Source organism: Tachyglossus aculeatus, chromosome X4 (assembly GCF_015852505.1).
Source record: "Tachyglossus aculeatus isolate mTacAcu1 chromosome X4, mTacAcu1.pri, whole genome shotgun sequence".
Lineage (NCBI taxonomy): Eukaryota > Metazoa > Chordata > Mammalia > Monotremata > Tachyglossidae > Tachyglossus > Tachyglossus aculeatus.
In genome coordinates, this window is record NC_052098.1 from 8020924 (window position 1) to 8041165 (window position 20242).

General features: G+C 43.7%; 1 non-coding gene across 1 annotated transcript; it reads right to left on the minus strand.

Annotated features, from left to right (window-relative positions):
• Positions 1 to 19677: 19677 nt before the first annotated feature.
• On the minus strand, positions 19678 to 19815 carry LOC119948254. The gene has a single exon (XR_005456661.1). It is a non-coding gene; the product is annotated as a small nucleolar RNA SNORA7 (small nucleolar RNA).
• Between the last annotated feature and the right edge of the window lie 427 nt (positions 19816 to 20242).

Genomic DNA, 20242 nt, shown 5'->3' on the forward strand with positions numbered 1-20242 from the left:
TGATTGATTGTCTTCACTTCTCTTCCAGTATCCTCTGAATTAATGAAGCTGTAACTCAAACTCTGTTTTTTAATTCCTTCTGCATTAATGATAAAAATAATATTATTATTGTGGCTTTTATTAAGTGTTTACATAGTGTTTAATAAGTGCCAGGCACAGACTGTGAGCCCCTTGTTGGGTAGGGACCGTCTCTATATGTTGCTGATTTGTACTTCCCAAGCGCTTAGTACAGTGCTCTGCACACAGTAAGCGCTCAATAAATAAGATTGACTGAATGAATGATATAAGCAAATTGGGTTGGACACAGTCCTTATCCCACATGGGGCTCACTGTCTCAATCCCCATTTTACAGGCGAGATAACTGAGACCCAGAGAAGTTAAGTGACTTGCCCAAGGTCACACAGCAGACAAGTGGTGGAGCCGGGATTAGAATCCATGACCTTCTGACTTCCAGGCCCGTGCTCTATCCACTATGCCATTCTGCTTCCCGAGTTACATTCTAAATGTAACTATTCAAATGTAAATATCTGCTTATCCTGAATCTACCCCAGTGCTTAGTACAGTTCTTGGCACAGAGTATGCTCTTAACAAATAACACAGTTATTATTAACTCTTTTGTGGCCCTTAATGTCCGAAGGACAATGTTTCTCAAACCACAGTCAATAAACTGTCAGTATTTAAGATCAGTTATCCCCCACAGAAGAGTTAACTTTCACAATCTATTTTTGCGTGTTCACTTTCCCATTGAAAGGTTTAATGGTTCCAGCTTTGTCACTCCCCCGCCCCCCACCTCAGTCTTTTTCCCTCTCTTTTGCTGATGGCATTTCCAGGACCAAAAAAATAAAAAATAAAAATACACCCCTAAATGTGGCCCAAAATGAAAGGAGATAGGGGCGAAGGGGACTCACCTTCTTTGCAGTTGGCTAATCAGGTGTGAGTGCTGACATCAGGGTTACTGGCATGGCACTGGTGGGGCAGTCTGGACTAGTGGTAAAATCACAGCTCTGGGAGTCAGGAGACCTGGGTTCAAGTTCCAGTTCTGCCCTGGTCTACTGGGTGACCTTGGTCAAGTCACTTAATCTCTCTGTGCCTCAGTTCCCTCATTTGTAAAACAGGACTAATAATATCTGCCTCTCCCTATCTCTTTAAGATTTTGCCAGGTAAAATGAGATCACCGATGTGAAAGCACCTTGAAAAATAAAAGCACTTTACAAAACCTAAAGTAGTATTATTTAGTACAGTGCTCTGTACACAGTAAATGCTCAATAAATGCAGTTGATTGAGTTGCGGGTAGGGAACATGTCTACTGTACTGTTGTACTGGACTCTCCTAAAGGCTTAGTGCAGAACTCTGTGCTTGGTAAATGCTCAGTAAATATGGTTATTGGCTCTGAATCAGGTTAAACTTGGGCCATTTAGCCAAATTTTATAGAGCTTGCTGACTGTACAAACCCAGTAGAAAGGATTAGAAATTCAGGTTTATAGACAATTTAGGAAAATGTATTTGTCCAGTAAAAGAATAATTTCCTTAAACTTTGCCCACAGCTTACCCAACAAGCTAAAACCAACTGAACTGTAATGGAAACAGTAGTGTTAGCACTCTGGAAACTTTAAGATTGAGCCCAACTTGATTTGGTTGCTGTAGAGAGGGTAACTAAATAACTAAATATTTATTTAGGACTTAGTACAGTGCTCTGCACACAGTAAGCACTCAATAAATACGATTGAATGAATGACTAAAAACTTGGCCAAATGAGGTTCCCCTGTAACTTTAAGCAAAAAGAAAACAAAATTGGGTTCTTGATCCTTAACCAGTCAGCCAATTGTTCAGTGACCTGCTAGGCCACTTTGGATCACTGCCACATCATTCTCAATTCCATTCAGTTTGAAATACCTTCCATGGCATGACTTGACCAAGTTGTTCCTTCTTGTCAATCTTGGAGATGAGTAGAGTCAGTGGGATGTATTCATTTATTCAGTCGTATTTATTGAACAGTTATTGTGTGCAGAGCACTGTACTAAACGCTTGGGAGAACGCAATACAACAATAATAATAATGGTGGTATTTGTTAAGTGCTTACTATGTGCAAAGCACTGTTCTAAGCGCTGGGGGGGCTACAAGGTGATCAGGTCCCACTTGGGGCTCACAGTCTTAATCCCCATTTTACAGATGAGGTAACTGAGGCACAGAGAAGTTAAGTGGCTTGCCCAAGGTCACACAGCTGACAAGTGGCAGGGCAGGATTCGAACCCATGGCCTCTGATTCCCAAGCCCATGCTCTTTCCACTGAGCCACACTGCAATAAACAATCACATTCCCTGCCCACCATGAGTTTATGTAATTTGCTGTGCCATCAAACCTGAATTTGATATTCAATTTGGGTCTTGCAGATGCCTTGGAAACAATCATCATATATGTGAACACCTTCATTGGCCTGCAAAATTTAGATTAGCCCCACCCACATTTGTGAACACAACGCCCTTCTCTAATTTTTTTCCCCCACCTCCTTCCCCAGCTCCCCATATCACTAATCTACAGAGAACAGAAGCATCTGTCTTCAGCAAATATACTGAGTCTCCCCCACAGACCAAGAATGTCATGAAAACCAACAAAACGGGGGCTACAAAAGAGATGCCAGCTGTCTGGTTTCATTCAGGACCTGGGCATGTGGGCCAGGATTCATTTTCATTCTGTCGACCCATCCAGTGAATTCAGGCTTAGAGTTTTAATCAAAGGGCTAGGTTCAAATGCTCGACCTTTGTCTTTTTGTCACTTAATATTTATGTACTACTTTGATTTTGCATTCTGTCATACATTGGTTTGCTGATTACTTCAATATGAGGCTTCTCCAGCACATTTTTGTCTTTATTTTGCATCTTTATTTCATGTCTTCTAGCTGAAAATATCTATTGCCCGCTCACCCAACAGTCAGAGCATTCATAGCCTTGCACCAATGCTAAGGACATGTCCAAACTGATAAAGTCTTTTTTTTTTTCTGTTCACCAGTTGATAACATTCATTGTGACCATAGTCAGTAAACATAAATATTAACTAATTAGTGTAGCTTGTAATATTCACTGCTGGTTTCATTGAGTGAACTGGAAGTCGGTCAAATCCACAGACCATGCACACACTCTAAATGCGAATAAAATAGCATTTGTTTGTAGGTGGAACCAAATGATTATAAATGAATTGAGGGCTGTCTCCTGGGATTGGACATAAAGGTCCTGTAAACGGAAAATTGTATAAACAAACAGCTGTTGGGAAAATACTATTATGCTGTAATAGCTGCTATTAAAATCCATTAGCAATCTTGATGGCCTGTTTGAATTTGATGCATCATTTGCTCCGAATAGCATTTCTTCCTAAAGTTTTTAGTAAAATTTATGCAGATTTAGAAGAGGCAGCAGTCACAGGCTTGTAGATTAATAGCCATCAGACACGTTGCCTGTACTAGAGTTGAAGAATATTGCAGGTACTCCAGTCGAAATATCACTAAGAAGAGGAAGGAATTAAGATAACCACAAAGACATCATGCCACAGCCTTGGATTCTAACTTATCTTTTCTTCGCACAAGGAATGTTTGTGTTTCAATCCTAACGCTTCTCACTTTGATACTCTGTTGGTTTCCTCTCAGTTGCACCTTTTCCAGTATTCCTCAAAGGCCTTGGTAAGCAGGCGCCCCTCAGGGCATGCTTCCCCAGAAAGTATTAGCCCTTTTATGAGATTTTGAAAAACCGCATGTCCTGGCAAGCAGACTGTGGCTCTTCCAGTTTTACAAGATATCACAGTGGAAAGTAAGTTATCTTTTCCAGGCATGAGGTGCAGAGTCGTCAGGCATCCAATGTGCCAAGTGCGCCATCTGGCGGCTGCTTGCGAGTAAAAGCTTCAAGGGGTTGTGTGGGGGATCTCTTGAGTTTTAACCCTGAAAAAAAAAAAAGAAAATCCACATTCTTGTTGGGTGGGTTTACGTGACACATTATTTTATAAGACCGCCCTGCTCTATTCACATGTGAATCTTCAGTGAATCATATGACTTTAAATTTTTCTCCGGATCATATGCCCTCTTCCTTGACCCACTTAATCCTCTAGATTGTTAGCTCGTTGTGGGCAGGGAAGGCGTCTATTGTTATATTGTACACCCCCAAGCGCTTAGTAAAGTGCTTTGCACACAGTAAGCACTCAATAAATACGACTAATTGAATGAATGAGTGAATAATTCTTCCCATTCGCTGAGATCAATCAATCCTAGCCATCCCTTACTTTTGATTTTTCAGGTCACGTTTGTGTTCCAAAATGCTGTGACCCCATGGTGTTGGGACTTGCCTAGTTAGGCCGTGTCCCAGATCTTGCCCTGTTGCAGGGCCTGATTTTGCATTTTCAACTTCTCCCATCAACAGAAGTCCTGGAACAGATAGGACAGATTTAATTGGAATCTTTTCTTGAAACCTGAACCCCAACAGGTCAGTTTACCCAAGTAACCTCTTGGGTTTAGGCAAAAGAGGAAGTGCCAAAATATGACCTGACTCCAAGGAGTCAGGAAACTGCAGTCCTCAGAACAACCCCTTTTGACTGGAAGCTCCTGGTGAGCAGGGAAGGTGTCTACCAACTCTAGTGCATTGTACTCTCCCAAGCGCTTTGTATAGTGCTCTGCACACAGCAGCACTCCATAAATACCACTGACTGATTGATTGGCCAGTTTCATAATCAATCAGTTAATCAGTGTCAGGGACCGATTCTACTAACTGTATTATACTTTCCCAAGGGCTTAGTATGGTGTGTGGCGCACAGAAAGTGCTCAGTGAATACCATTGATTGATGGAGAACCAGCATGGCCTAGTGGAAAGAGCACGTGCTGGGAATAAGAGGACCTGGGTTCTAATACTGGCTCCGCCACATGCCTGCTACGAGATCCTGAGTCACAAATCACTTGACTTCTCTTTTCCTCAGTTTTCTCATCTGTAAAATGGGGAGCTCCTTGTCTTCCCTCCCAAACCTTGTCCTCTCCCTGACTTTCCCGTCGCTGTTGACGGCACTACCATCCTTCCCGTCTCACAAGCCCGCAACCTTGGTGTCATCCTCGACTCCGCTCTCTCATTCACCCCTCACATCCAAGCCGTCACCAAAGCCTGCCGGTCTCAGCTCCGCAACATTGCCAAGATCCGCCCTTTCCTCTCCATCCAAACCGCTACACTGCTCATTCAAGCTCTCATCCTATCCCGTCTGGACTACTGCACCAGCCTTCTCTCTGATCTCCCATCCTCGTGTCTCTCTCCACTTCAGTCCATACTTCATGCTGCTGTCCGGATTATCTTTGTCCAGAAACGCTCTGGGCATATTACTCCCCTCCTCAAAAATCTCCAGTGGCTACCAATCAATCTGCGCATCAGGCAGAAACTCCTCACCCTGGCCTTCAAGGCTCTCCATCACCTCGCCCCCTCCTACCTCACCTCCCTTCTCTCCTTCTACTGCCCAGCCCGCACCCTCCGCTCCTCCACTGCTAATCTCCTCACTGTACCTCGTTCTCGCCTGTCCCGCCATCGACCCCCGGCCCACGTCATCCCCCGGGCCTGGAATGCCCTCCCTCTGCCCCTCCGCCAAGCTAGCTCTCTTCCTCCCTTCAAGGCCCTGCTGAGAGCTCACCTCCTCCAGGAGGCCTTCCCAGACTGAGCCCCTTCCTTCCTCTTCCCCTCGTCCCCCTCTCCATCCCCCCATCTTACCTCCTTCCCTTCCCCACAGCACCTGTATATATGTATATATGGTTGTACATATTTATTACTTTATTTATTTATTTATTTATTTATTTTACTTGTACATTTCTATCCTATTTATTTTATTTTGTTGGTATGTTTGGTTCTGTTCTCTGTCTCCCCCTTTTAGACTGTGAGCCCACTGTTGGGTAGGGACTGTCTCTATGTGTTGCCAATTTGTACTTCCCAAGCGCTTAGTACAGTGCTCTGCACATAGTAAGCGCTCAATAAATACGATTGATTGATTGATTGATTCGATGCCTGTTCTCCCTCCTACTTAAACTGTGAGCTGCATATGCTGGAACCGTCTGAACTGATTTACTTGAATCTACCCCAGCTTTTAGTACAGTGCTCAGCACATGGTAAGCACTTTTAACGGATACCACAATTATTATTATAAGTATTTATTGAGCGCTTACTTTCTGCAGAGCACTGTACTAAGTGTTGAGAGCACAATAGAGTAAATTGACACAATCCCTGCTCTCAAGGAATTTACAGTGTAGGGGTAACATATGTTTGGGTGTTTGCCTGAACTCAAGTTCACCGCTTTGATACATTTGCAGTTTATTTCCTTTCCTGAATAATTAAAACAAGGAGCAAAATTGCGTAATTTTTAGTGACTCAAGTTAAAACAATCTCTTAAATATTTAAGGACTCTTTAAAATGAGAACAAACCATCATTTAAAGTCTCTTTTTTCCTTTGAACTAATCTTTCAAAGCGTTAATGGCCCACAGAGTCTCATTTACTATTCTGCTCCTTTCTTCTCTTCAATTACTTTTAAGTGATGTCATTGCTAAGAGCTATATACCTTTACTCTGAGTGGGAATTTTCTAAATTTTTCTCATGTTTTCTCATTAAAATAGATGAGTTTCTTCCTGTGTCTCTGAGATTTTTGTTTTTGAAATACAACTCTTGAGAATGGCATAGACTAGTGGAAAAAACATTTTTTTAAATGCACGTTTACCAGTAATTCTTCAAGGCTTTCAGGTCACAGGGAAAAGAGATTGGCCCAAATTTAGAATGCAAATCTCTAGCTGTGCATCTTTAAAATACTTCTGTATACTACGTGTAAACTGGTTTGTTTGTTTTTTAATTTCAATCCCATTTTTTGCAAATGTATTTCTTCTTTCCCAATATGTAGTCAACAATATACTTAGGCCTGTTCCTCACAGCTCAGAATAGAGCATCGGCAGGTATTGATGATTGCTAAAGAGATTTCTCCTGGATACTCTGAACTTTGTAATCAAATGCTAAACTATAAATTGTGAGGAATAATAATAATAATGGTATTTGTTAAGCACTTACTACATGCCAAGCACTGTTCTAAGCACAGGGGAAGATGCAAGGTTATCAGGTTGTCCCGAGTGGGGCCCACAGTCTTCATCCCCATTTTACAGATGATGTAACTGAGGCACAGAGAAGTTAAGTGACTTGCCCAAAGTCACATAGCTAGCAAGTGGAGAAGCCGGGATTAGAACCCATAACCTCTGACTCCCAAGCCCGTGCTCTTTCCGCTAAGCCACGCTGGGTAATAATCCAAACTTTGTGAGGATTGATGTATGGATAACTAATGGCCTTCCTTTTTTTTCTTGACTTTATTTTACAATTCCTAAGACTCTAGTGGAAAAGAGAGGTGAATGATGAACGGAGGTGAAGTGAGTAAATTATGAGGGGAGATCTATTGAACTAATTATTAGAGGTTGATTAAACAAGGACTAAGCAAGGGGTGGACATGGTAACTATCTACAAATATCTGAAGGGGCTAAACATTGGAGGAGAAGAAGTGCTTGGTTTGGGGATCTGGCTAGGAGTAATGGAATGAAGATAAGATAATGACTGAATCTGTATGAGAGGGTGATCTGTCAGCTTATAGAATTGTATTTTTCTAGGGGAGAAGTCAGAATGCCAACTCCTGAATCCTTTGAAAGCTGGCTGGAACAAGAGGCAGAAAGCACACAGGTGTCTTTCCAGCTTTGACTGGGCTATATTATATGACCGTGCTATGTTATAAGCCTTTTCCCTTCCTAATTTTCTGTTTGTTATTGGCTACCTCAGGCCTTTCCCCATTCCTACCCTAAGTAGGTGGAGCAGCTCAGACCAACCTGAAGTTAGCTTTCTGCTTATCCCCTGGCTTGCCCTTCCTTCCTTCACCATTTCCAGTGGACAAGGCAGAGAAATGGACATGATGTGGCCAACCCAACAACACTGGGTTTGAGAGGAATTGGCCACCCTGCTGCCCCACCCAGGGAGAGAGGGAAAGGGATGATGTGATGAAAGTTCTTTCCAGGTAACCTGGGATCCTGGCCAGTCAATCAATCAACCAGTGGTATTTATTATTATTATTATTATTATTATTATTATTTACAATAATAATAGTATTCATTAAGTGCTTACTATGTGCCAGGCACTGTACTAAGTGCTGGGGTGGATTCAATGTAAGCATTCAGTGAATACCTTTGATTGATTGCAGGTCAGAGTGCTAAGTGCTTGGGAGTGTGCAATACAATAGATGGTAGACAGGATCCCTGCTCTCAAGGAGCTTACAGTCTAGCTATCTTGGGGCTTTGGGGCATCAGCACCATGGCAAACTCATGAATAACAAGGGAGGAATGTGCAAACCCAAAGTTAGTGTCTTTGCCATTGGCTTGAGAACTCCTCTAATTTACGGCAACTGGTTCTCTCCTCTTCTGATCCTTGCTCCTCTCCTACTACAACCCAGCCCACACACTTGGCCCCTCTAATACCAATGTACTCACTGTTCCTCGCTCTCATCTCTCTTGCAAAAGAAGCAGTGGGCTTAGTGGAAGAAGCATGAGCTTGGGAGTCAGAGGTCATGGGTTCTAATCCTGGCTCCTCCACTTGTCAGCTGTGTGACTGGGCAAGTCACTTAACTTCTCTGTGCCTCAGTTACCTCATCTGTAAAATGGGGATTAAGACTTTGAGCCCCATGTGGGACAACCTGATTACCTTGTATATACCGCAGAGTTTAGAACAGTGCTTGGCACATAGTAAGCACTTAACAAATTCCATTATATTATTGTTATTATTATTGCCATCAACCCCTTGCTCCCACCCTCCCTCCTGTCTGGAACGCTCCCCCTTCACATCCAGCAGACCGCAACTCTCCCCATCTTCAAAACCCTACTAAAATCACATCTCCACCAAGAACCTTACCTGACCAGGCTCTCATCTCCCCATTCTGTTCTCCCCGCCTGTGGGCAGGGAATGTGTCGGCTAATTCTGTTGTACTCTCCCAAGTGCTTAGTACACTGCTCTGCACATAGTAAACGCTCAATAAATACCACTGATTGCTTGATTGATTCATCCCACTCTTTCCCCCCTAGCCCTTGCATACATATTTTAAAACTTGTTTGCTTCCCCCTACCTGCAATTTATTTTAGTATCTGTCTTCTCTACTGGATTGTAAACTTCTTGAGGATAAGGATCTTGTCTACTAACTTTACTGTACTCTCCCAATCTGATTTTTTTAAGAATATTCTTTCTTTATACCTCCATGAGCACTCTGGTGAAAATTGAAAAGTATTTTTAAGTTCTTGCTGCAGAAATGGTCCTGAATGATTTCTGTCAGGAGGCCTTCCCAGATTGAGCCCCCTCTTTCCTCTCCCCCTCCTTCCCCTCTCCATCCCCCCTGCCTTACCTCCTTCCCTTCCCCACAGCACCTGTATATATGTATATATGTTTCACCTGTATATATGTATATATGTTTGTACGTATTTATTACTCTATTTTACTTGTGCATATCTGTTCTATTTATTTTATTTTGTTAATATGTTTTGTTCTGTTCTCTGTCTCCCCCTTCTAGACTGTGAGCCCATTGTTGGGTAGGGACCATCTCTATATGTTGCCAACTTGTACTTCCCAAGCGCTTAGTACAGTGCTCGGCACACCGTAGGCGCTCAATAAATACAATTGATTGATTCTTAAAGATATTAATCAATCAATATGACTTTCTAAAAAGTTTGTCACAGCTCCTGAGCATGCTTTTGCCAGTTTGGGCACATTGCTAGGGTACTAAAGGAAGACATAAAAGTTTATAGATACAGGGGTATTCTGCTTAAATTGTTACAAATTGCACATAATTGTAAGGTTCACATTACTCACAAATATTCAAATTATCAAAGATAAAAATCTAATAGTGAGACTGAAGTTCATGTTCTGAGGGCAAACAGCATTCAGAGTAGAAACTTACTGGATGGGAACTGGGTCCCCTACTCCCTCTCCCTTCTGCATCATCCGTGCATTTGGATCAGTACCTTTTAAGCACTTGATAGTCACCCCACCCTCAGCCCAAACAGTACTTAGATGCATATCCATAATTTATTTATTTTATTGTCTGTCTCCCCATCTAGACTGTAAGCTCATTATTATTGCTATTATTGCATTTGTTAAGTGCTTACTATGTATCATGCACTGTTCTAAGATACAAGTTCATCAGGTTGAACACAATCCCTGTCCCACTTGAGACTTACAGTTTAAGTAGGAGGAACAGGCATTTAATCTCCATTTTACAATTGAGGAAACTGAGGCACAGAGAAATTAAATGACTTGCCCAAGGTCACACAGCAAGAAATTAGCAGAGCTGGGATTAGAACCCAGACCCTCTGATGCCCAGGCCCGTGCTGTTTCCACTAGGATTTAATGCTGTTCTCCTTGTGGTTAGGGAATGTATCTATCAACTCTGTTGTATTGAAATCTCCTCAAGGGCTTAGTACAGTGCTTTGCAAACAGTAGGCACTCAATAAATACTGTTGATTGATTGATTTGCCCCTGAATTTTATCATAGCTCTCAGTGTTCTGTGGAAGTAGCATACGTGCATGAAAAGTAGTATCTTCATAGCAGAAAATTCATATCCCAATGGAAGTTTGGGTTTCTGAACATTGTTAATTGGATTTGGTTAACTTCATCAAGAGGATGCTCCACTCTGTTCAGTTTTCCAATTCTCTGAATTTATTTTTTGGGGGTAATGCCAATTAAGGGTCTAAACACATAATATGTTATGGGTACAGTAGAAATCCAGGCAGTCTGTGGAAGGAATAGACCTCTAAACCATGTACAGAATGTTTGGGACCAGAAGACTTTTAAACATGGCTCAGCTTCAGATTCTTAGCATCATGTTCAGATTCTTAGCATCATGTTCCCTTCAACAATTCCACTCTGAAGTTTCTATGGGTTTTTTCAGGGGAAAAAAAGAAATGGGTTTGTATGTGTATATAAATGCTGCGGGCAAAGTTTAATATTAGATATTCCATAGAATAGCTTTGTAATTAATCAATCCCCAAAGAACCAAAGTTTTAAATATCTTTAGTTCCACACTTTGCTAGGTATTCAGCAGATGCTTCGAATTTCACCCAATGCCTGTAACATCTCTATGAAAATAATTATAGAATTGTCTTTTGTGTTTCAAGCTGATGCTACCAATAGCGATCTGTGAGAAGCAGCGTGGCCTAGTGGCAAGAGCCCGGGCTTGGGAGGCAGAGGTTGTGGGTTCTAATCCCGCCTCTGCCATTTGTCAGCTGGGTGACTTTGGGCAAGTCACTTCACTTCTCTGGGCCTCAGTTACCTCATCTGTAAAATGGGGGTCAAGACTGTGAGCCCTATGTGGGACAACCTGATTACCTTGTATCTACCCCAGCGCTTAGAACAGTGCTTGGCACATAGTAAGCACTTAACAAATACCATCGTTATTATTATTATTAGATTGTAAACTCTTTGTAGACAGGGATCGTGCCTTCTTCTAATGTGTTCTCGGAAGTGCTGAGAAAAGTGCTCTGCACACAGTGGGGGGTTCACTAAATACTATTGATTAATCGATCACCGACATGTGACTCCAAATACTGTTCAATGTCAGCTTTGCCACATGGAAACCATAAAGGCTAGCCTTTCATTTTCAGTTGCAGCCACTGTTTGCTGACCCTGCCTCTGTTTCAGATTATATTTCTTGAACTCGTCTTTCTCATGCTATTGCTCAAAAAGTGTGATTCTGTTTGTGATTGCTGCATCTGTGCCTATTTCTTCTGCTATACTAGTTGAAGGTGTCCCATTTCAATGCAACGTGCAGCAGCTTCATAAGTATCTTTTAAAAATTCTTTGTTATTTGTTAAGTGCTTACAATGTGCCAGGCAATGTACTAAATGCTAGGGTAGATACAAGATACAGTCTTAATCCCCATTTTACAGATAAGGAAACTGAGGTACAGAGAAGTTAAGGCACTTGCCCAAGGTCATATAACAGACTAGTGGCAGAGGGGGAATTAGAACCCTGTTGTTTCTGACTCCCAGGCTGTGTTCTATCCACGAGGCCACACTGCTTCTCTTGCTGTTACACATTCTATGCACAAGCCCTCCCCCTTCTAGATTGTGAGCCCACTGTTGGGTAGGGACCATCTCTATATGTTGCCAACTTGAACTTCCCAAGCGCTTAGTACAGTGCTCTGTACACAGTAAGTGCTCAATAAATATGATTGAATGAATGAATGAAAGCCCAATCCACTCGCATTCTGTAGCCACAAACAGGGTTTTAGTGCTTTTAGACTGATCAAATTCTAGGTGTTCGTTGTCGGTGATGTTGCTTTAATGTTCAGTATGGCTTTTGAATAGGAGATGAAATTCTCAAGATGTTGGATATTGTTACTTTAATAGGTTTAGAGCTTATGCCAATAAAGAAGCTAGACACTTCCAATGCCCATTGGAATGTCAGTTTGACCTGGGGCAAGATTCCAAATTGATTCTACTCTCCCTATCAGCCTCCCAAAGGTCACAGTAAGTCACATGGACTGAGTTGTCTATTTCTTGGTCAGTTAATGCTTCTTCAAACAGTGTGCTGCATTTTGGGGGGAAATATAGAAATTAAAGCCACCACTAAATTCTGCTACATAGGCAGCTCTGTGTTCAATAACAGTAATTCTCTTTCAGGCAGTAGAATGCTCCATTCACTCAATGCCGTCCCATCAATACAAGAACATTTGGGGTTAACCAAATGTTTAGTCTGTTTAGAAGGTGATATTGAGAACCATTTTTCCCTTCCAGATGCAAAAGAGATAAGTTGGATTTTGTCTTTTAAATGGAAAGCTTACTTGTGAAGGGTGTTTATGGAGAATAACTCGAGAGAACTACTTTAGTTGTTAATTAATTTGCATTTAAATTATTTAGATTTATTTCAGGGAGAAGGGCAGAGCATCTGGGCCCCGTGTGTGTGTATGTATGTGTGTTTTGAAAAGGACTGATCATTTTCAAAGTTATTGTTTACAGCTGAGGCTTAGGGTTCAACTAGCCAACAAAATCCCTTGTCTAGATGCTTCTACAGTGTAGAGATCCTGTCTAATCTTTACAACACATCACCAAGTGCTATTCCAAGAGGCCTTATCAGGAGTGGTTAACACACAGGAAAGCTAGTTTTGAATTGAGGAATGGGACAAAGTTTAAACCAGTTCCTGCATTCCTTAGGCATTGCTTTGTATTGATAGCAGAGGCTTCCTATAGCTAATATTGTGTTTTCCTTTTTAATGGGCTGAGTTCATTCATTCATTCATTCAATCATATTTATTGAGTGCTTAGTGTGTGCAGAGCACTGTACTAAGCGCTTGGGAAGTACAAGTTGGCAACACATAGAGTCGGTCCCCACCCAACAGTGGGCTCACAGTCTAGAAGGGGGAAACAGAGAACAAAACCAAACATATTAACAAAATAAAATAAATAGAATAAATATGTACAAATAAAATAAATAGAGTAATAAATACGTACAAACATATATACATATATACAGGTGCTGTGGGGAGGGGAAGGAGGTAAGGTGGGGGAGATGGGGAGGGGGAGGAGAGGGAGAGAAAGAAGGGGGCTCAGTCTGGGAAGGCCTCCTGGAGGAGGTGAGCTCTCAGTAGGGCTTTGAAGGGAGGAAGAGAGCTAGCTTGGCGGATGTGTGGAGGGAGGGCATTCCAGGCCAGGGGGATGACGTGGGCTGGGGGTCGACGGCGGGACAGGCAAGAACGAGGCACAGTGAGGAGATTAGCGACAGAAGAGCGGAGGGTGCGGGCTGGGCTGTAGAAGGAGAGAAGAGAGGTGAGGTAAGAAGGGAGGTGAGGTAGGAGGGGGCGAGGTGATGGAGAGCCTTGAAGCCAAGAGTGAGGAGTTTTTGCCTGATGCATAGGTTGATTGGTAGCCACTGGAGATTTTTGAGGAGGGGAGTAACATGCCCAGAGTGTTTCTGCACAAAGACGATCCGGGCAGTGGCGTGAAGTATGGATTGAAGTGGGGAGAGACAGGAGGATGGGAGATCAGAGAGGAGGCTGATGCAGTAATCCAGTCGGGATAGGATGAGAGATTGAACGAGCAGGGTAGCGGTTTGGATGGAGAGGAAAGGGCAGATCTTGGCAAAGTTACGGAGGTGAGACCAGCAGGTTTTGGTGATGGATTGGATGTGAGGGGTGAATGAGAGAGCAGAGTCAAGGATGACACCAAGGTTGTGGGCTTGTGAGACAGGAAGGATGGTAGTGCCGTCAACCGTAATGGGAAAGTCAGGGAGAGAGCAGGGTTTGGGAGGGAAGATATGGAGTTCAGTCTTGGATATGTTGAGTTTTAGATGGCAGGCAGACATCCAGATGGAGATGTCCTGAAGACAGGAGGAGATGCGAGCCTGGAGGGAGGAAGAGAGAGCAGGGGCAGAGATGTAGATTTGGGTGTCATCAGCGTAGAGATTATAGTTGAAGCTGTGGGAGTGAATGAGTTCACCAAGGGGGTGAGTGTAGATAGAGGACAGAAGGGGACCAAGAACTGACCCTTGAGGAACCCCTACAGTAAGGGGATGGGAGGGGGAGGAGGAGCCCACAAAAGAGACTGAGAATGAACGGCCGGAGAGATGAGGAGAACCAGGAGAGGACAGAGTCTGTGAAGCCAAGGTTGGATATCGTGTTGAGGAGAAGGGGGTGGTTCACAGTGTCGAAGGCAGCCTGAGAGGTCGAGGAGGATTAGGATAGAGTAGGAGTCGTTGGATTTGGCAAGCAGGAGGTCATTGGTGACCTTTCAGAGTGCAGTTTCCATGGAATGTAGGGGAAGGAAGGCAGATTGGAGGGGGTTGAGGAGCGAGTTGGCATTGAGGAATTCGAGGCAGCGCGTGTAGACAACTCATTCAAGGAGTTTGGAAAGGAATGGTAGGGGGGAGATAGGGCGATAACTAGAAGGTGAGGTGGGGTCAAGAGAGGGTTTTTTTAGGATGGGAGAGACGTGGGCATGTTTGAAGGCAGAGGGGAAGGAACCAGTGGAGAGTGAGCGGTGGAAGATGATGGAAGATGGAAGTTAAGGAGGGGAGGAGGGACGGAGCGAGATATTTCATAAGATGAGAGGGAATGGGGTCAGAAGCACAGGTGGCCGGAGTAGCACTTGAGAGGAGGGAGGAGATCTCCTCTGAGGATACTGCTGGGAAGGATGGGAGAGTATCAGAGAGCGTTGAGAGCCGGGGGGTTGGAGAAGGCGGGGGGGAGTGACTTTGGGGAGCTCAGACCTGATGGATTTAATTTTATTAATGAAGTAGGAGGCCAGATAATTGGGGGTGAGGGAAGGAGGAGGGGGAGGAACCGGGGCCTGAGAAGGGAGTTACATATATGGAAGAGCTGACGGGGATGATGGGCATGGGTGTCAATAAGGGAGGAGAAATAGTTTTGTCTGGCAGAGGAGAGGGCAGAGTTAAGGCATGAAAGGATAAACTTGAAGTGAACGAGGTTCACCCTAGTGGCTCAGTTGGAGCTTTGACGTGGAACAGCATTGACTGCTCTGACCTCGAAACTTTCGATTGGTCTCATTTCCATTATATCAGCTCATGAGCAACCCCCACAAAATGGCAATAATAATGCAGACTGAACTTGGCATGGGATATGCATCTGCAGAACAAGTTGGGTTTTTTTCCTTGTTTGGCTACATAATGACTTGCATTTCATCTGAAGGAACTGACTGTTTAACAAATGAGTTGCTGAAGGCATCTCACTTAACTCTCATAACCACGAGTGCTTATTAGTACACTTATCTAAACTTGAGTAAATTACAAAGAATCTTTACAGTAATCTCAGAAGGCAGCTCCCAGTTCTTTCTCCCCATCTCCCCTCCCCAGCGGAAAACAGAATTTTAAATTCATTCATTCATTCATTCAATCGTATTTATTGAGCGCTTACCGTGTGCAGAGCACTGTACTAAGCGCTTGGGAAGTACAAGTTGGCAACATGTAGAGACGGTCCCTACCCAACATTGGGCTCACAGTCTAGAAGGGGGAGACAGAGAACAAAACAAAACATATTAACAAAATAAAATAAATAGAATAAATATGTACAAGTAAAATAGAGTAATAAATATGTACAAACATATATACATATATACAGGTGCTGTGGGGAGGGGAATGAGGTAAGGCGGGGGGGAAGGGGAGGGGGAGGAGGGGGAGAAGAAGGAGGGGGCTCAGTCTGGGAAGGCCTCCTGGAGGAGGTGAGCTCTCAGTAAGGCTTTGAAGGGAGGAAGAGAGCTAGCTTGGCGGATGTGCGGAGGGAGGGTATTCCAGGCCAGGGGGATGACATGGGCTGGGGGTCGACGGCGGGACAGGTGAGAATGAGGCACAGTGAGGAGATTAGTGGCAGAGGAGTGGAGGGTGCGGGCTGGGCTGTAGAAGGAGAGAAGGGAGGTGAGGTAGGAGGGGGCAAGGTGATGGTGAGCCTTGAAGCCGAGGGTGAGGAGTTTTTGCCTGATGTATAGGTTGATTGGTAGCCACTGGAGATTTTTGAGGAGGGGAGTAACATGCCTAGAGCGTTTCTGCACAAAGACGATCCAGGCAGCGGCGTGAAGTATGGATTGAAGTGGGGAGAGACAGGAGGATGGGAGATCGGATGACCTGTGTTTAGCAATCAATGCCTCCCTTCCAGCTCTCAGTGGACAAGTGTGTTTTGGACAAGTAGGGCCATCCCATCAGCTCCTAGCAGCAGGGTAGCCATTATGCCCCGGTGGTTAGCACCTGCCCCTCATCTGTTGTCCGTGTTAGGGGTCTCTTGCTTGGTTGACACCTAGCAATGTAAAAGTCTCATCCCAATCTTAGTAAGAGAGAGCACTAAATGCAACTATGGGGATTAAGAGTGCTGTTGGACTGGCCCTTGGGTCTCCTGGAAATGTGTATTGCCAAGATTTGGGACAGAATATATTTTTATTTGCCTGCTTTATATAGTCATAAAGCTCAAGTCCATAAGAAATCCTCAGTAGAAATATTGACATATCAAATAGAGAAGCAGCATGGCCTGGTGGAAAGAGCACACACCTGGGAGTCAGAGGATCTGGATTCTAATCCTGGCTCTGCCACTTGCCTGCAGTGTGACCTTGGGCAGGTCACTTCACTTCTCAATGCCTCAGTTTCCTCATCTGTTAAATGGGGATTCAATACCTGTTCTCCTTCCTACTTAGGCTGTGAGCCCCATGTGGTACAAGGACTGTGTCCGACCTGATTATCTTGTATCTACCTCACCACTTAGTACAGTGCTCGGCATGTAGTAGGTGCTTAATAAGTATTATTGTTATTATCATCCTCATCATCATTATTATAGATAATCTCAGTCTTATGGTTCTAGTATGATGATAATGGTGATATTTACTAAGTGCTTACTCTGTGCAGGGCACTGTACTAAGCGCTGGGGTAGATACAAGCAAATTGGGTTGGACGCAGTCCCTGTCCCACATGGGGCTCACAGTCTCGATCCCCATTTTGCAGATGAAGGAACTGAGGCCCAGAGAAATGAAGTGACTTGCCCAAGGTCACACAGCAGAGAAGTGGCGGAGCTGGGATTAGAACCCATGGCCTTCTAACTCCCAGGCCTGGGCTCCATGAAGAAGAAGAAGAAGAATTCAGCAGGGGTGTCTGATCTTAAAAACTCAGATGATGGGGTGGTGGGAACCGGCCACCAACTTCTAAGGGATGCTTAAAACCAATTTTCAGCCATTTTGAGATATACTTAATGATTTATGAAGAAGACTCGGAATGTTTCCAAATGGAAAAAAAAGTGTGCGTGTTGTGGAATGGTTCAGTCTTGAAATGAACGTGGCTCATAGGATCCATCAGTAGTATTCATTGAGCCCCTACTGTGTGCAGAGCACCATACTAAGTGTTTGGGAGGGTATGATAGAATTAGAAGACATGAACCCATTCTTAAATTGCTTATAACGTTGCAGGGGAGATGGACACCAAGTGATTACCAATAGGATAGAACAGGTTTTATTTACAGATAGAAAACTTCATTTTAAACTTGAAAATATTGCCCATTTGAGTAACAGTACTTTAATATTGGTTCACTGAAAATGTCTTGGGGCACACAATTTTGAAGAAATGATTAACACCTCTGTCAGTTCATAGAATGTTTGTGACTTACAGAAATCTTCATTGTGTTTATCCTCCTTTTGCATTTTTTGCTATGTCTTTTCCCCTCACTAATTTTTCCATCCCTCCGTGTCCCTCATGGGGCAGACATCATTGGTGGCCTCCTGTATATAAGAATAATGTTGGTATTTGTTAAGTGCTGACTATGTGCCAACCACTGTTTTAAGCACTTGTGTAGTACAGTGCTCTGCACACAGTAAGCACTCAATAAATATGGCTGAATGAAAGATAATCAGATTGGACACAGTCCCTGTCCCACACAGGGCTCACATTAAATGGGAGGGAAAATGGGCATTTTATTCCCATTTTACAGATGAGGCAACTAAGGCCCAGAGAAGTGCGGTGACTTGCCCTAAGTCACACAGCAGTGGCCAAGCCAGGACTTGTACTCAGGTCTCCTGAATCCCAGTTCCTCTAGGCCACACTGCATTTAAAGAATAATAAGTGATCTCTGGGTTTGACAGCTGTTTCAAACAAGACAAACCATATTTGAGAAGAATTTAGCCTCTTGGAAATAATGATGGTTGAAGCTTTTGATCTTGGTTCGATCAATAAACACATCAGTGGTATATATCGAACACCTACTGAATGCTAAAGACTACTCCTTTCCTCCCCCTAACTTTCCTATCATAATTGACACCACCATCCGCTCTTCCTGAAATCCACAACCTTGGTTCAAATATTGGCTAGGTTACTGCATCAATCCCCTCACTGGTCTTTCTCCCTCCAGACTCTCCCATCTCCGGTCCATACTTCACTCTGCTGTCCAGGTCATTTTTCGAAAAAAAAATGTTCAGACCACGTCTTCCCACTCCTCTAAAACCTTTGGTGGTTAATCCTTCAGTACACATCAAGCACAAACTCCTAACCCATTGGCTTCAAGGCACTCCATCAATTCTCTCTCTCTCCCTAGTAGTAGTACTTATAGTATTCATTAAGCTCTTAATGAGTGTGAAGCACTCTACTAAGCATCGGGAAAGAGCACGCAGGTTGGAATTAGACACAGACCCTGTCTTTGCGGAATTCACAGTCTGTCTTCTCCCACTACACCCCAGATTCGATTCTGCCTTCCTGTCAGGCCAACCTGCTCATCTCCCCTACCTGTGACCCCCTCATTCACACCCTTCCTCCGGCTTGGAACTCCCTCCCCTCTCAAATCCACCACACCCCAGCTCTCCTCATCTTCAAAGCCCTTCTGACATCACACTTCCTCTAGGAAGCTTTCTTGATTTAATTTTCTTCTCCCTAGGTCACATCCCCCAACTACCAAATCAGCACTTCTTTGCTAACTTTATTGTTGTCTTATGCTGTCGAGTCATGTCCGACCCATAGCAATGCCATAGACACATCTCTCCCAGAACGCCCCACTTCCATCTGCAATCGTTCTGGTAGTGTATCCATAGAGTTTTCTTGGTAAAAATCCAGAAGTGGTTTACCATTGCCTCCTTCCATGCAGTAAACGTGTCTCTGCCCTTGACTCTCTCCCATGCCGCTGCTGTCCAGCACAGGTGAGTTTTGACTTGTAGCAGATTGCCTTCCACTCACTAGCCACTGGCCAAGATAGGAATGGAATGGGTATGCCTCTGCTTGACTCTCCCTCCCATAGTTGTGACTGGTAGAGTACTGGAAACTCTCCAGGTGCGACCCTGAGAGGGGTCTTTGCTAACTACCCACTTACTAACCCGTAGCACTTCTATACACATTAACATTCCCAAATATTTCATCACTTACTCTTCTCCTTATCTAGTTTTCTTTTCTCTTCTTTTTCTAAATTATTTTGTGTCTCACCCCCTTGCTAGATGGTAAGCTCCTTGAGATTACCCTGTTTTCTAACCCTAGTGTATTCTCCCAAGTGCTAAGTACAAAAGCAGTGTGGTCTAGTGGAAAGAGCACCAGCCTGGGAATCAAAGCACCTAGGTTCTCTGTTACGTGCTGTCTTGTGACCTTGTGCAGGTCACTTAACTTTTCTGTGCCTCAGTTTCTTCACCTGTACAGCTCTTTCCTGCAAAAGTATCCATTGATCCAAGGAATGGCAGAGTTTTGAAATACTGGAAGAATGGCCATTTGTTGGCTCTACTATTTG